Below are 18,520 nucleotides of genomic sequence, written 5' to 3' on the forward strand. Positions count from 1 at the left end.
AGAGTGCTTTACCATATTACCTTCCTACCAACAGTGTATGAGTGTTAGTGGAATATAGATGTTCCACATTTTTGCCAACATGTGGTGTGGTCAGTCTTTTAATTTTAGCCAATCTAAAGGGTGTGCTTTATTGACTATGCCAAAGCCTTTGACTGTGTGGATCACAATAAACTGTGGAAAATTCTGAAAGAGATGGGAATACCAGACCACCTGACCTGCCTCTTGAGAAACCTATATGCAGGTGAGGAAGCAACAGTCAGAACTGGACATGGAACAACAGACTGGGTCCAAATAGGAAAAGGAGTACATCAAGGCTGTATACTGTCACCCTGCTTATTTAACTTCTATGCAGAGTACATCATGAGAAACGCTGGGCTGGAAGAAGCACAAGCTGGAATCAAGATTGCCAGGAGAAATATCAATAACCTCAGATATGCAGATGACACCACCCTTATGGCAGAAAGTGAAGAAGAACTAAAAAGCCTCTTGATGAAAGTGAAAGAGGAGAGTGAAAAAGTTGCCTTAAAGTTCAACATTCAGAAAACAAAGATCATGGCATCTGTTCCCATTGCTTCATGGCAAATAGATGGGGAAACAGTGTCAGACTTTATTTTTCTGGGTTCCAAAATCACTGCAGATGGTGACTTCAGCCATGAAATTAAAAGACGCTTACTCCTTGGAAGAAAAGTTATGACCAAACTAGACAGCATATTCAAAAGCAGAGACATTACTTTGCCAACAAAGGTCCATCTAGTCAAGGCTATGGTTTTTCCAGTAGTCATGCATGGATGTGAGAGTTGGACTGTGAAGAAAGCTGAGCGCCGAAGAATTGATGCTTTTGAACTGTGGTGCTGGAGAAGACTCTTGAGAGTCCCTTGGACTGCAAGGAGATCAAACCAGTCCATCCTAAAGGAGATCAGTCCTGAATATTCATTGGAAGGACTGATGCTGAAGCTGAAACTCCAATACTTAGGCCACCTGATGCGAAGAGCTGACTCATTGGAAAAGACCCTGATGCTGGGAAAGATTGAGGGCGGGTAGAGAAGGGGACAACAGAAGATGAGATGGTTGGATGGCATCACCAACTCAACGGACATGAGTTTGAGTAAACTCCGGAAGTTGGTGATGGACAGGGAGGCCTGGCGTGCTGTAGTCCATGGGGTTGAAAAGAGTCAGACACGACTGAGCAACTGAACTGAACTGAAAGGATTTGTAGTAGTATCTCACTGTAATTTGGATATACATTTCTCTACTGATTAATGATACTTATTTGATATCTCTGTGTAACTATGTGTCTGTTCAGATTTTTGCCACTTTAAAAATTGAGCTATTTTTAATATTGAATTATAAGAGATATTTATATATTCTGAATAGTCCTTTATTAGGTATATTTTGCAAATATTTTCTCCCAGTCTATAGTTTACCTTTTATAACTTTATAACATGATCATTTGGAGAGAAATTTTAAAATTTTTAATGAGATTGATCAATTTTTAATTTTATCATCTGTGCTTTTTTAGCCCACGGTCAGTCACCAAGATTTTTTTCCTCTGTTTTATAGAAGTTCTATAGTTCTAGTTCTTACATTTAGGTTTATGACCCATTTAGAGTCAGGTTTTGTATTTGGTATGAAGTAAGGGTCAAGGATCCTTTTTTTTTTTTTTTTGATGGATATTCAGTTGTTCCAGCACTACTTGTTGAAAATATCCTTTCCTCATTGAATTGCTTTGACATTGTTGTCAAAAATCAATTGACCTGGGGAAAGAATAGGGTTGGGTGTTTTTTTTAAATATGGTACTGGGACAAGTAAATATCCAGGAGCAAAAGAATAAAGTTGGAACTCTACTGCATACATATACAACAACTGAAATTGGAACATACACTTATATGGAAAAACGAAAACTTTTAAATCTCCTAGAAGACAACATAGCAATAAATCCTCATTACTTTTGGCTAGGCAATAGTATCATTAGTCATTAAGGAAATGAAAGTCAAGATGCAATAAGATACCGCTTCACACCCACTAGAATGACCACAGTATAAAAAGATGGACAATAACAAGCGCAGGTGAAGTGGAGAAAGAGCTCTCGTGCACTCCTACTGGAAGTGTCAAATGAGGCAACTGCTTTCAAAAACGGTTTGGCAGTTTCTCAACAGGTTAAACACAGAGTTATCATATGACTCAGTAATTCTATTCCTAGGTTTAGACCCAAGAGAAATGAAAGCATAAAATGTCGTACATGAATGTTAATAGCATTATTCATAATATCCTTCAAAGTGGAAACCGTCCACATGTCCACCAGTGATGAAGAGATAAGTAAAATGGGTATATCCATGCAATGTAATGTTATTGGGCAATAAAAAGGAATGAAGTGCTGATACATGCAGCAATATGGATGAACCTTGAAAGCATTAAATGAAAGAAATCAGTCACAAAAGATCACATATTATATGACTTCGCGTATATCAGATGCCGAACAGGCAAATCTATGGAGATGGGAAATAGTTTCGTGGTTGCTTAGTGGCATTGAGTGTTTGTGGAGGAGAATAGGGAATGACAGCTAATGGGTATGGAATTTCTTCTAGGAGGGAATGAAAATACTCTATAAATAGATTGCGGTGATGGTTACACAACTGTGAATACACTGAAAACTACTGAATTATACACTTTAAGTGGGTAAATTATATGATGTGTGAATTATGTCTTCATAGGACTGTTTGAAAAATCAATGTACCACATATACGTGTGAGTCTATTTTTGGGTTCTCTGTTCTGTTGCAATGAGCTATTTGTCTTGACACCAATACCACACTGTCTTGAGTACTGTAACTTTATATATTTGGAAATTAACTAATATAATTTCAACAACTTTTTCTTTTATGAACTTGTTCAGGCTATCATAGGTATGTCTTAGAATCAGTTTATCATTTCCTACAAAAAAGCCAACTGTTTTTTTTTTTTTTTTTTTTGCTGTATGATATTTCTTATATGTGGATTCTAAAAAAATAATACAAATGAATCTATATACAAAACAAAAACAGATTCATAGACAAACAAATTTTGGTTACCAAAGGGGAAAGGGAGGTGAGGAAGAACAATTTAAGAGTGTGTAGTTAACAGATACAAACTATATAAAATAAATAAGCAACAAGAATTCACTGCATAGCATAGGGAATTATACCTAATATCTTGTAATAACCTATGATGGAATATAAACTGCAAAAAAATAAAAAACCCAAAACAAATCACTATGCTGTATGCCTGAAACTAACACATTGTAAATCAACTATACTTCAATAAAATAAAAAAAAATTTTTTTGCATCCTATTTCTGCTCACTTTGAATGAAACAAATGTTTCTTACCAAAATTTAGCCACTTATTTCTTCATGAAACAGTTCCCTACTTCTTGTATTTTATTAGATTCCAGAGTTCTGAAAGAAATTGAGCTGGAAAAGTTTTGCCAGCTTTGTCATTGATTTAGTGAGGTGTCAGTGTTCTGGGCTTGCCCCATAGCTCAGCTGGTAACGAATCTGCCTGCAATGCAGGAGACCTGGGTTTGATCCTTGGGGTGGGAAGATCCCCTAGAGAAAGGAAAGGCTACCCACTCCAGTATTCTGGCCTGGAGAATTCCAAGGACTGTATAGTCCATGGGGTCGCAAAGAGTTGGACATGACTTTCACTTTCAGTGTTTTGAAGTTTCTCATCCTGCCATTTTCCTCCCTTAATACATAAATGGAACAAATATTATTTATTGTCTATATATTAATAAATATGCCACAGAAATACATTTTTATATTCTTAATAAATGCACAGTAGCTTTCTTATAATTTTTCCCATTATACTACATGAACACATTTAAAATTTCCACTTTAAATTATAACTTCGCATTCTCTGAGCAACTTTGAATAGAAAATGTTTCCCTTTTTTGGCTTATTTTCATTGAATTCATTTCCAATAGTGGAATTCTCATTAAGAGAGAGTAAATTTTAGATACAGTTTTCAAATATTGGTCTAACAGCATTTAATACCTGAAAGCAGAAGTTATTTCTATTTAAACCATATTTTCTAGTGTGATTAATTGAAGGTTTGTATCTTTTTATAGTAGAGTTTTCCTTCTTTCTCATTTTCTGTCTTAATTGATTAGTAATTTTAAAAAATTTATTTATTTTTTATTGAAGGATAATTGCTTTACAGAATTTTGCTGTTTTCTGTCAAGCCTCAACATGAATCACATAGGTATACATATATCCCCTCCCTTTTACAGCTCCCTCCCATCTCCCTCCCCATCCCACCCCTCTAGGTTGATACAGAGCCCCTGTTTGAGTTTCCTGAGCCAAACAGCAAATTCCCATTGGCTCTCTGGCTATCCATTTTGCATATGGTAATGTAAGTGTCCATGTTAGTCTCTCCATACATCTCACCCTCTCCTCCCCTCTCCTCATGTCCATCAGTCTATTCTCTATGTCTGTTTCTCCATTGTCCAACTGAGGTTTTAACTAGAATGGCATTGAACCTGTAGATCAGCTTCAGGAAATTCACACCTAATGATGCTGAGTCTTCTGATCTCTGAGGAGCTGTATGTATCTCCACTTATTTTAGTTGTCTTTAATTTCTCTCAGTTTTTGGCATTAAGTCTTGCACAGCTTTTGTCAAATTTATCCCTAAGTATTTCTTATTTTTGATAACACACCATTTTTAAAGAATTATATCAGCAAAAATACTGCCAGTTCAGGCTGAAAGGGACAAAGACAGTAAAAAAATGAAAAGAAGTTTTTGCACTCCTAGAATTCTGCTGGTAGGGAGCAGGCTGATAAACGGCTCAGCACAAATATGTGCTTCCTTTCATTATTTTGACTGATACTTTTATAGTTGACTAATACTTTATAATTGACCAATTTTTTTATTGAAGTATAGTTGAATTTACAATGTTGTGTTAATTTCTGATGTACAGCAAAGTGATTCAATTATACATACAGACACACATATATACACATATATGTGTATATACACATTCTTTTAATATGTTCTTTTATATTATGGTTTATCATGGGATAGTGAATATAGATCTCTGTACTATACAGCGGCACCTTGCTGTTTATCCATCCTATATGTAATAGCTTACATCTGCTAACCCCAACCTCCCACTCCACCCCTCCCTCTTGGCAACCACAAGTCTGTTCGCTATGTCCGTGAGTCTGTTGCTGTTTCATAAATAGGTTCATTTTTGTTATATTTTAGATTCCACACATAGGTGATATGGTATTTGTTTTTCTGACTTACTTCACTTAGTATAGTATAATAATCTCTAGTTGCATCAATGTTGCTGCATATAGCATTGTTTTGTTCTTTCTTACGGCTGAGTAGTATTCCACTGTGTGTATATCTTACGTCTTTATCCATTCATCTGTTGATGGACATTTAGATCGCTTCCGTGTCTTGGCTATTGTGAATAGCGCTGCTATGAACATTGGGCTGCATGTATCTTTTTGAGTTATAGTTTAGTTTGGATATATGCCCAGGAGTAAGATTGCTGGCTCATAGTGTAATTCTATTTTTAGTTTTCTGAACAAACTCCATACTGTTTTCCATAGTGGCTATACCAGCTTACATTCCCACCAACAGTGTAGAGGGATCAGGAAGGGTAGATTCTTGACATCTAGTTGGAGAAAGCGTAGCAACACTTTCACCTGAAGTTTATTTGGAAAGTAGAAAATGATCATAGTGAACTGGGTATTTGGGCTAAGGAGATTTCCACCCAGATTGTTGAAGGTGCCGCCTGGTTTCTTGCTGCTTTTAGCAAAATGCTAGAGGAGAGAGATAAGCTAAAGGAAAGACTTTTTAAACAGGAGAGATAGGACTTGCTGTTTATGAAGATCCCCACCTCTCCAGATAGGAAATTATGTTAAAATTTTTTAAGAAATAAATTCTGAGCAAAGATCCAGGAATCTCTCAGGAAATCATGGTCTAAAGATGAAGCTGAGGGATTTCCCTGGTGGCCCAACAGTCAAGACTCCACATTCCCCATGCAGGATGCCTGGGTTTAAACCCTGGTCAGGGAATTAGATCCTACATACTGCAACTAAGACCTGGTACAGCTAAATAAAAATAAAATAAAAAATAAATTTTAAAACCTGAAGCTGAAGGGAGATATGACCATGAAACCCTCTGTTAACCCTTCAGGAAGGTCAAAGGTGGTGCCTGAAAGTACTATTCTGTCACACTGTACCTCTAAAGACTCACCAGAAATGTGTGACTCACCAGAAATGTCACGAGTGGGACAAGATTCTGGAAGAGGTGACAGGTGACGCCAAGAGGGATGTATGGAATGCTAAGAATTTACAGGAACTGCCAAGAGAGTAGAGTTTGTGGCTGAGAACATGGACTACGGTTTAAATCCTAGTTCTGCCACTTACTGGCTACCTGACACTGGGACATGATATTTGTCTTTGCCCCTTGATTTTCCTCAGCAGTAAGATGGGGATCATGGTACATCCAGCAGAGACTTGCTGTGGGGTTTAATTGGCTTAACACATGTAGGCACCAAGACGCATGCCTGATATATGTGGGAGTGCAGGCTAAGTCACTTCAGGCAGGTCTGACTCTTTGTGACCCTATGGCTATAGTCCCCTAGGCTCCTCTGTCCATAGAGACTGTGACAAGTAAGTGAGTTATTATAAGATGTAATGGAAAAACCTGAACTTTTTGGCCTCCCCAATATTTAGGGAAGGAGAAGTGAAAAAGCTGTACTTTTTACAGCAAAGCTGAATGTGGCCTAAATTATAATTTGGGTGACAAAAGAAAACTATAGCCTTAATATATTGTCAGAGGCTATAGAGGCTCTCCCAAGGTGTTTAGACATAGCAAAGACCCAGGGGCCAATGTGAGAGTGGGTCCTTGAGCTGTTAATTTGCAAGTGCCAAACCAGTGACACAAAGAGGTGAAAAGTGGAAAGGAGAGAGAGATTTGCTATGGTCTAAGAACACTTAGCATCGGATAATCAGAGCTAGAAGAGAGCTTTATGAATTTGTCCAATAGTATAGATTTTGTCAGAGGAAGAAGCTCGGAGAGGAAGCCACACAGCTACTCGTGGCAGAATTCGACCCAGCGCTGAGAAACCCACAGTTTCCTGGTGCCTCCAATACAGAGTGGGCATCAGTACCACCACCCTCTCTGTACCAGTCTGGGCAGGGCCTAGTCAGAAATGACTGGTACTCATTGTAAGATAAGGGCTGAAATAAAAATAAATGTTAATTCTATTTTTTACACTTTTAACTAGCATCTATTAAACACTTGCTACATGCTAATCACAACTGCATGAGGAGAAACCATTTTTGACCAAGAAAAATTTTTACAGTTTCATATAGATCAACCTAATACATTATTTATCAACCTAATACATTATTTAATTATGATAAAACACTATAAAGTGTATACTATTATTAGCCTGATTTTATAGATGAGACAGAGGCACAGAGAGATTGACTTATCCAAGGTCACACAGCTGGTAAGTGATGGAGCCAGTTTATAATTTCAGGAGGCCTGATTTCAGAGCCCATGCTGTGAACCCCTTTTCCAGACACCAATATGAATGTGCCCACAGTCTCAGGGCACTGGTCGGGCACCTGGGCCCTACCCTGACCCCCTGGAGTTAGGAAACCAGCTTCCCTTGGGGAATTAAATCAGCCCAACCTCCTGGGGCCTATTCAGAAAAAGCACATGTTGGCCCAGCCTTGTGATCTCATGCCGGCAGGGTTTTGAGACAATGGAACAACTTTCAGCACCAGGCATCACCGTGGAGACAATGTGCTTCTCCAAACACCAACCCCCAGAATAACAAACACGGCTGACTTCCACAGCATCAAAGTCTAAATATTGAAGTGGAGCATCCGTGCCTTGCCACGTGTGGTGATCTTTTAGTGGAAAAAAGTCGGCAGTTCCTATTGTCTTGGATTCCCCAGGGGGAAGATCTGAAGCTGTTTCTCTAGCTCTGCAAGACTTCTGCTGCCTCTCTAGAGACCCCAGTCAGAAAGAGGGCTTGTTTGATGTAAGCCAGGCTGGGAGACCCCTCCACATTCCATTGTGATCCTTACTGACCTAGAGCAAAATAAAAAAGTCAGGACTATATGGAGAATTTTTCCTAAAGCTAGAAGTTGTCAAGTTGCAGAACCCTATGTATGCTGCTCAGCATCCTTTTTGTGGCTCTTGTACTCTGCTACTCTATCCATTTCTCTGCACTCACTGGCTGCCTCCTCTTATGTGTACCCTGCATCCCACAGGCGCTCATCATGGCTTTTCCAGCCCCAACTCTGCTTCAGTCTCCACTGCTCACTGCCTTGTCCTCTCAATATTTCTTTGCTCACTGTTTCTAGAGAGAATCTGATTAACTTCATGCTTCTTTTACACCAGACCATGTCATGCATTGCTGGCCAGCCCACCAGCCAGCTGCCTTTGGGCCAGATGGCTAACACTGGTTCAATCAGCTGGCATGGCCCAAAACACAATTGCTCTTTGAGCAGGTAGCAATAGTAGGCCAGTTCCCCTTGAAAAGGGCTTAAAGAGCAGGTTTAATGATTGATATGGCTGGCATGAAGTCCAATTCAGAGATTTCACACCGAAGTTGAATTTGCAATTCTCCACTTTGGAAGGTTTTGGAGTCATGGAATGGGAAGGTCCACCTGAAACATACTAGGGACTCCAGAGCATTCTGGCTCTGGGAGATGTAGCCAGGGAAGGACTCACACCAAATGGTCAGGATTTAACCCAAGAGGGTAGTTGCTGAGACAGAAAGGAAGACACAGATTCAGACATAATTTGGAAGAAAATAAATAAGTGTTGGTGAAAAATTGGGTATCGGGAATGAACAAGAAGTTAGACAGATGGTAGCATCAGTCACTGAGCCAGAACATAGAACATAGTTTGGGGAGATGAAGGAGAAATGGTCAGAAATGACTTGCTGAGATGTGAGACATCCTGCTGGGTTTACCAACAGGAAGCTGGCTGTTTAAGTGTAAAGTTTAGAAGTCTGAGTGAGGTACTTCAGCATGTTGGTGGTTCAAACCATGGAGAGGATGATTTCACCCTGGGAGAAGTGGAGTGCATAACTGATGCTTGACAAACATTTGTTGGAGAAATGAATGAGCTGGCTGTGTCTTGGGATCTACTCATGTTTCACTCCTTTCCAGGTGACAGAGTAACTCGCGGAGACCTTGCACTGGAAAAGCAAAATGGTGAATGGAAAGAACGTGGGCTTTGAAGGCAACATCAAGTTTAATGGCAGATTGAAACTTACTAGTTGTGTGCCTTTGGGCTTCATCCTTAACCTCTTATAGCTTTAGTTTCTTCATCTCAAAATGGGTATAATGATTATTACCTCATCAGGCTGTCGAGAGGATTAAATAAGACAGCAAGATTAGGGCTTCAGGCACAGGTTTTGGTACATATAGTTGGCACTCAACAGAGGTCTCAGACTCCTGCCTCCCCCAAAGGAAGCTTTGAAATACCAAAGACCATTCTGCTGCCGCTGCTGCTAGGTTGCTTCAGTCGTGTCCGACCCTGTGCGACTCCATAGACGGCAGCCCACCTAACAGAAATTCCGAGGATGTCATTCCCTTAGCCAGTGATGTCTCAAAAACACCCACTGATAATCTAAATAATCTCATTTGGAGCTAATGTTAGGAGCCTACAACTGGACTTTTCTGGTGGTACAGTGGTTAAGAATTCGCCTGCCAGGGCAGGGGACACAGGTTCAATCCCTGGTCTGGGAAGATCCTAAGCCCATGCGCCGTAACTACTTCACACCCGTGCTCCACAAGAGAAGCCACCACAGGGAGAAGCCTGGGCACCGCAGCACAGAGCAGCCCCTGCTGCTGTAGCTAGAGAAAACCCGTCCACAGCAAGAGACCCAGTACAACCCGAAATAAATAAGTAGCTTTGAAAAAAGAAATTTTTAATTAAGGAAGTCTACATCTGAGGCCTGGATCAAAAGCCCTCCTGTTCCCCACTCCTGCCTCCTGCATGGGTCCTCTGTGACAGGCCATGCCCGCTCACGTGGTCATACTCTCCTGTGGACGCTTCCCACTTTGAGGACTCCCACAGGATCTCCCCAGCCCCAGCCCCAGCCCCAGGGAGCCTTCCTCGCACTGCCAGCAGCTGCCCAGGCCCTTGTCACACTCCAGCGTGTGTGCCCAGTTTCCTAGTCACTGACAGCTTCCCCTGAGCTGAGAGCTCCCATTCTGGCCCATATATCAGGCCTACACAGGAAAGGGTGTTCCATTCATTTATTCAGTACTTGAACATGAATTTACTTCAAGTCATATGATTTTTTTCAAAGAAAGTTATAGAACTTTGTTGGGAGAAATAGAGCAAGATCAATGGCAAGCCCACCCATACCAGGCTAGAAGATTAAAAATAGGAAGGCGACACTTTTCCTTGAATTTCTATATAGATTTAGTGCACTACCTATTAACGCTCCCAAAGGATAATTTACAAGAGCTTGAGACCTAGACAACATATTAAAAAGAAGAGACATTACTTAGCCAACAAAGGTGCGTCTAGTCAAGGCTATGGTTTTTCCAGTAGTCATGTATGGATGTGAGAGTTGGACTGTGAAGAAAGCTGAGTGCCAAAGAATTGATGCTTTTGAACTGTGGTGTTGGAGAAGACTCTTGAAAGTCCCTTGGACTGCAAGGATATCCAACCAGTCCATCCTAAAGGAGGTCAGTCCTGAGTGTTCACTGGAAGGGGTTGAAGTTGAAACTCCAATACTTTGGCCACCTGATGCGAAGACCCGACTCATTGGAAAAGACCCTGATGCTGGGAAAGATTGAAGGTGGGAGGAGAAGGGGACGACAGAGGATGAGATGGTTGGATGGCATCACCGACTCAATGGACATGAGTTTGGGTAAACTCTGGGAGTTGGTGATGGACAGGGAGGCCTGGTATGCTGCAGTCCATGGGGTCACAAAGAGTCGGACATGACTGAGCAACTGAACTGAGAAATGAATAGTGATGTTCAGTTACCGAGATTAATGGTTAAAAGGACTGAAGCCTCTTTTTAAAGGGTATGATAGTAAATTTAACTTACCAGATTTCATAACATATTACAAAGAGACAATAATCCGAACCATATGGTAACAATGGGAAAAAAATATCAGTGGAAGGAATTAAACGATCCAAAATTAATTCAGTATATAGTAAAACTAGAAATAATCCAACAGTGAAGAAAATATTTGCCATATAATAAATGTGTGGGAAAGAACTATAATTAATACAGAGTAAAGTTATACCTTATACTATTTTCTGAAATAAAGTGCAGACTACATTTTGTGCACATCTGAAAAACAATCCATAAAGACAAGAAGGTATAATCCCACATTTATCATATTGGAAGAGAACCCATCACTGACGACAACAAAGATTTTCAAGTTAAAAAATAGGAATGTTTTATTAAAGAAAATATAGACAATTAATTGCAAAAGGAAAATAGCCTGGAAAAGATAAACCACTGATACATCTAAAATATATTAATTTTTGCTTTTTCACAAAAAGTTAAATCAGTGCCCAGATTCCAGTCAGTAAGCAACAAAAGAGATGAGCACACAGTTTACACAGGAAGTACAGATGGTAAATCAAAACATGAAAAAGTACATAACTCTACCAGAAATGAGAGAAATGCAAACAATCAGCTATGAGCTATCAGCACATGCTTATCAAACTAATCAAAATACAGTGGCAAAACCCTGTGTTGGTAGAGCCAGGAAACAGGCCAGATAGTATAGAGACCTTCAGGGCAGGGACTCTGCAGCCACATTGCTGTAACACCAACTCATCCATGGGCCACTTCTGAAACCTTCCACGAGTGACTTCACCTCTCTGTGCCTTGGCTTCCTCATCTGGCAAATGAGGTTTTGTTGTTGTTTAGTCACTAAGTCATGTCTGACTCTTTTGTGACCCCATGGACAGTAGCCCACCAGGCTCCTCTGTCCATGGGATTTCCCAGGCAAGAATATTGCAGTAGGTTGCCATTTCCTTCTCTAGGGGATCTTCCCCACCCAGGGATCGAACCCAAGTCTTCTGCATTGGCAAGTGGATTCTTTAACACTGAGCCACCAGAGAAGCCAATGTATGTATAAGGAGCTTGGAACAGTGCCTGGCACATGGTAAAAACTGTATACAGGTTACAGTTACTATCTATAGACGGGGTGCCTTTCCCAGCGAGTTCTCTCAGTTGCGGTAGAAAGGGCATGGACTCTGGAGCCAAAAAGATCATTCATTCAACAGCTATTTACTAAGTGCCAGATCCAGGTGCAAACCTCAGTTCCGTTAATTATGAGTATTGATGGATTAATTTTGGCTTTACCGGGTCTTCACTGTGGCGCACAGGCTCTTTGTTGTTGTACGCCAGCTTTCTCTAGTTGAAGCAAACGGGCTGCTCTCTAGTTGCCGCAGTTTCTCTTACAGAGGAACGCGGGCTTGGTCATTGTGGTGTATGGCCTTAATTGCCCCCACGGCACGCGGAATCTTGGTTCCTGGATCAGGATCAAACCAGTGGCCCCTGAATTGGCAGGCAGATTCTTAACCACTAGACCACTAGGAAAGTCCTCCATTAATTATTAGTGATGTCACATTGTGAAAATCACTTAGGAATATTGAATCTCAGTTTCTTCCATCTGTAAAATGGAGTAACAAAATCTGCTTAGTCTGGCTTTAGGGGAATGACATATTGCATAAGAAAGTAGATAAGATGGGGCTTGGCATGCAGAAATCCTTAATCCATCCTTAATTCCTCACTTCTCCCCCTAGAACTTCAGTCCAGCCCCTATCTATGGTCATGGAGTTTGCTCTCAGCTACCTGCCAATTAGACTAGATTAAGATTTCAGATGGCCCCAAATACATGAATCAGAATAACAGCACCAAGCCATAAAATTTGGTGTTTTGATGTGCCACAAAGCCTCCTTGTATGCTGCAAATGCAATTGGTTGTTTCTGTATTTACTCTCCCATTCTTGCTTGCTTTTTTGGTTCCCCCGTTTACTACTGGCCTTTTTCCAGTAGTTTAGCCAGCCTGGTGGGTGATCTCAGACCACTGCCAAACCTTCCCCATGACACAGGGGCCATAAAGACTTCAGATTTCTCCCTCCTCAGGACTATTTGCATTCCCCCCCTTCCCACTTGGGGAGCAAGAACTCCTGGAGACTGAAAGCTGGCACCGAAACAGCACTCAGTAAATATTTGTGGAATGCAAGAATGAATGGATACATGAAAACTCTGCATGATAGAATTTCAGCTGTGATGGGAGACGGGAGAGAGGGCTGTCTTTAATGCAGAGACAGTGACCAGAATTCCTCAGATTGCCCTATGTGGGTAGAGGGTCGATACTGAAAATGTTTAACACGCAGACCAGCATAAGTACCAACAGTGCACCGGCAGACCCCTGCTGGGGTTAAGCATCACCTCTTTGCTTGTGGGCTACTAGAGGCCCCGGGCTTCCAAAGGCAAGGGCTGAGGAGAGGGTGGGAGGTCTAGGGCCTCCAGCAGCTTGTATTCACCGACAGGTATAAAAGTACTTTGGGCTCCCCAGGTGGCTCAGTGGTACAGAATCCACCCGCCAGTGCAGGAGACATGGGTTCATTCCCTAGGTTGGGAAGATCCCCTGGTGGATGAAATGGTAACCCACTTCAGTATTCTTGCCTGGAAAGTCCCATGGACAGAAGAGCCTGGTGGGCGATAGTCCATGGGTTTGCAAAAGAGTAGGACACAACTTAGCGATTAAACAGCAAATAAAAGTGCTTCAGTGTCCCAACAACCAACACGCTGTATCACACACACATGGATAGAACCCAGGCTCAGTTAGAAGGCTGTATAGTAATCAAGAGACTTCAGCCACCCACTTCCGTGGGCCCCGGTTTCCCATCTATAAAAGAAAAGTCAGACTTTTTGTCACATTTATTTATTTGGCTGCATTGGGTCCTAGCTGTGGCACTTGGGATCTTCACTGTGGCATGAATGATCTTTCCTTGCAGCTTGTGGGCTCTAGAGCACGTGGGCTCAGTACTTGCAGAGCGCGGGCTTAGTTGCCCTGAGGCAAATGGGATCTTAGTTCCCCACCCAAGGATTGAATCCACATCTCCAGCTTTGGAAGGTGGATTCTGAACCTCTGGACCACGAGGAAAGTCTCAAAGTCAGACTTTCTAACCTTTCTGATCCACTCCCCTCTGATGGCCTTGATTTCAAAACCAATTTGTAAAAGGCCGTGGTATAATAGAGGAAAACGGATGCTCAGAGGCTGAAAAACCCAGTTCAAATCCCAGCTGTTACTTACTATGTGACCTGGGTCCAAATCAATGAAATTTTCTGAACCTTCACTTTTCATTAATTCAACCAGTATTTAATGAGCACTTTTTCTGTGCCCCATTGTGAGGACACTCTGGTGAACAAGACCTGGTCTTTGCCATCCTGAAACTCACTGTCTGTTTAAGGCTCCTTGGATGCAAGTGACAGAAACCAACTCAAGCCAGCTTATGCAAAGCCAGAATATGTTATAAGGATGTAGGAGAATCTGGGGACCAGAGGGTAGGAAGCACCACCAACCACACTATAGCTCCCAGCATACCTGCTGCATTGTTGGTTCTCTCTCCTCCAAGACCTGATTCCTGTAAGCCTTGGTTAATATGACATTCTAATTCCAAACCTCTTGAAGAATCTGATCATCACAGCTTGGGTCATGTGTCCACTCTCAGTCCGATCTTCTGTGACAGTGGGCCTGGGCAAATCAATACAAACATAGCCTCAGGGACTCGCTCATACAGCTGGGGGAGGGGTCCAAGTCCCAAAGAAAGAGGGGCTTGTGGATCCTGGAGTCTACTCCACAGCCTCATAGGGTGGTTGTGAAATTAAATGAAATTCCACAGAAAGTGGCCTGTGTACAGCCAGGGCATGGACGCAGCGCTGTGACACCTGGCCCTGGTCATAGCTGGTGCTTAACTGCGAGGAATTACTGATAATGATAATATCTTTCATGTCTCTGGCTGCTTTGTGTTCATTTTCTCGGTGACTGCTTCCCTTTGCTTTGATCTCAGACCCCACCTGACTGAGCTGGCTCGTAAGTTAGCTGGTCACGCATAGGGCCCAGGCTGACCCTACCCACAGCTCAACATTTGGCCCCCACACCTGGTGGGTACCTGAGATGCTAAATGAATGAATGAGTGAGTAAGTGAATGTTCTCCCACCCAGCCCTCAGTGGTCCGGGAGGGCCAGATGGATGGCTGAGGCAAGCGGGCGGTGCGGGGTTGGGGGAGGTGTCTTTGGAATTTGTCTCCTTTCCACCCGGTCTTTGTTGGAGGACCTTTCTTTCTCCCTGTGCTTAGTAGTATCCTTAGGACCAGGAGTTCAGCTCCTCTTAGGAATTCTAGGAGGGATCAAGGGCTGGGTTCAGGTCTTCCCCCGCAAGTGTAATTTGTGGAATTACATGGAACCCCTGACTTCACCTCTCGTTACTGAAAGCATTACCTCTTGTTACTGACTTCACCTCTCATTGGGCCTCAGTTTCCCCAGGGGCAAAATGTATGGTTGGGGATGTAAGGACTGGCTGAGGTTGGAGATGAGAAATGGCTTCCCTGAGGCCAGCCTGGAAGGGAAGATTGGTGGGGCCTTCCGCCCAGCTGCTCCGTGCCCTCAGGAGCACCTCAGCCGCTGGCCCATGATGGATGACTTCACCGGCTGTGTGGCTGAAACCCGAGCCCTCTCACTAGGAGCTGAGCAGGAAGTTTTTTTCCTGCTGTGGGAGCTTTTGTTCTACTAGCCTTGATCGTTGGGCAGAGGAATTTCCAGCCGGCTGACGTCAGCCCAGACTCTGGCCAAGCCCCTCAGACCTGCAGGGGGCCTGAGGAGGGGCCGTGGGCAGGTCAGAAGGTGCAGAGCTTCAGGCACCAGGAGGCCTCCCTCCTCTCTTCAGAAGCGTTGACTGGGGTCGGCTCCCCATCCATCACTCAGGAGGAAAGCCCAGGAAAACTCATTCACCCTGAGAGTAGATAGAAAGGTGGGTGAACAGTAGATTCTATTTCTGGTCCAACTGCTTACTGCTAGCTCAGTGCCTTGGACTAGACACTTGACTTCATTGGTACTCAACTGCCTCATCTATAAAATGGGAATAATACTCCCTCAGACCCCCTGGTAAAGAAGAAAGAAGAAAATCGCTCAGTTGTGTCCAACTCTGTGACCCCATGGACTGTAGCTTACCAAGCTCCTCTGTCCATGGGATTTTCCAGGCAAGAGTACTGGAGTGGGTTGCCATTTCCTTCTCCAGAGGATCTTCTGGACACAGGAATCGAACCCAGGTCTCCTGCATTGTAGGCAGACACGTTATCATCTGAGCCACCAGAGAAGACCCCCTGGTAGTGGGTATTAAATGTAAAGCATTTAAAACTTCCTGGTACATAATAAATGCTCAGTAAAGACGAGCAACAATTTTTATTATTATTATCTCTCCAGTGGAGAGGAAAGGAGATGCCATGTGAGGGCACCTAGTAAAGGGGCCAGTTCAAAAACAGAGGCTCCCTTTGCTAAAAGAGCAGCACGCTTTTCTGCTGTGTGAATCCAGCTGTGCGTTCCTTCCCAGGATCTCAAGCCTCTGCAAAGGTGACTGCATTAATTTTCACAACAAAAGTGAATTGTCCCATAGTTCTAGAGGCTAGAAGTCCGAAACCCAAGTATCAGCAGAGTTGGTTCTGGGGGCTGGGAGGGAAGGATTGTCCCAGGCCTCTTTGCTTGGTGTGTGGTTGGCTGTCTTTCCTCTGTATCTCTTCACCTAGTCTTCTCTCTGTGTGTATCTATGTCCAGATCTCCTTTTATTAGGACACCAGTCATATCAGACTACTGCCCACCCTCAAAGACCTCATTTTAATGATTACCTCTGCAAGGTCTCCATCTCTGGATAGGGTCACATTCTGAGGTACTGGGGATTTGGACTTCAGCATATGGATTTTGGGGGTGTACAGTTCAACCCCAAAGAATGACCTAGGGGGAAAACATGATGCTTAACTGAAAGGTGGTTTTCATATCTTTCCACACCAGAAGGGATGAGAGAATTTGGAGCAGAAAGGTCTTCTTGAAGTCTGTCAAACCCTCCCTGGGACATGGCTATTAATTCTAGTAGTGTCAAGCCTTAATAGCATCAGAACCTCGTTGTGGAGCCCAGAGGATTAAGTTACTTATTTTCTACTCTAAACTTCCTGCTCTCCATTTCTAATTTCATCTGCCAAAATTCAGTGTGGAATCCAAGATTTGCCCAAGAAAGCTCTGCCATCCTCACTTCCCTTGGCAACAGAGTTGGGTAAAAGGAACACTGACTAGGGAGTCGATGGACCTCGATTCTAGTTTATGTGCTTGCGATGTGACCTTGGGCATGTGACCTCCCCTCTCTGAGCCCCACTCTCCTCAGCTGTGAAATTGTGTGTGTGTTCATGCAGATATAGGTAGCTGGAGGCAGAGGGGTCAGACTGCGACTGTGAACGGGACTAAGTGAAAGTGAAGTTGCTCTCTGGGGCCCCATGGACTGTAGCCCACCAGGCTCCTCTGTCCATGGGATTTCCCAGGCAAGAATACTGGAGTGGGTTGCCATTTCCTTCTCCAGGGGATCTTCCCAACCCAGGGATCAAACCCGGGTCTCCCGCATTGAGGGCAGATGCTTTACCATCTGAGCCACCAGGGAAGCCCGACTTAGCTATGGGATACCGTTGTAACTGGGGCTGCAGTGGGACAAAGCTGGCACGTCTTCCTTGAGTGTCAGTTTAACATAGACTGGGACTTTAAAACTCCAGAACACACAAGTGTATCACAGAGGAGCATGCGAAGCCATGTGGATTTTTAACTATAAGGCTTTAGAAAAACTAGAGAAACTCTTGGCTTGTGGCTGTTTTTCTGTGTTCCACTTTGACCCCTAACACCTGGGGTAGGACCGCTTTCCATGTGCCAATAGGGGTCCTTCATGGGAAAAATTTGAGATTCTTTGCACAAGGTGTTGGCAAAAATGTTCCAACTTAGAGTCCATGTGTTTTGGGGTCTGAACTCATGCGAGCACGCTGAGAACCCCAGGGCATCTTTCGTTCATGGCCTAGTTTGAGCTGCCTCTCCACTGTGCGCTTGAAGGCCAGGCCAGGGTGAGAGGTCTATGCCAAGTCAGAAAAGCCGTGGCTGGAAGGAGAGGTGCAGTAGCAGAGGATCTGGTAGCAGAGGAAGTGGAATTAACCGCTGGAGGAAGCAGCCTCTGGCAGCTGTGTGGGGAACTATCTCGGGGCTTCCCCGTGTTCAAGTTCCTCTGATGGTCAAGTGGCAGGAATTTGAAAGTGAGAGTCCGCCTTTCCCTCAAGCTTCGCCCTCTCAACTCTCTTGTACAACAAAGCTTCTTTAAAAAAATTTTTTTTTATTTTTAAAAATTGAGGTTTAGTTGATTTACAATGTTGTATTTGTTTCTGGTATACAGTAAAGTGATTCAGTTATATATATAAAAATATATACATATAAT

Source organism: Bos mutus, chromosome 10, assembly GCF_027580195.1.
Source record: "Bos mutus isolate GX-2022 chromosome 10, NWIPB_WYAK_1.1, whole genome shotgun sequence".
In the NCBI taxonomy this organism is placed as follows: Eukaryota; Metazoa; Chordata; class Mammalia; order Artiodactyla; family Bovidae; genus Bos; species Bos mutus.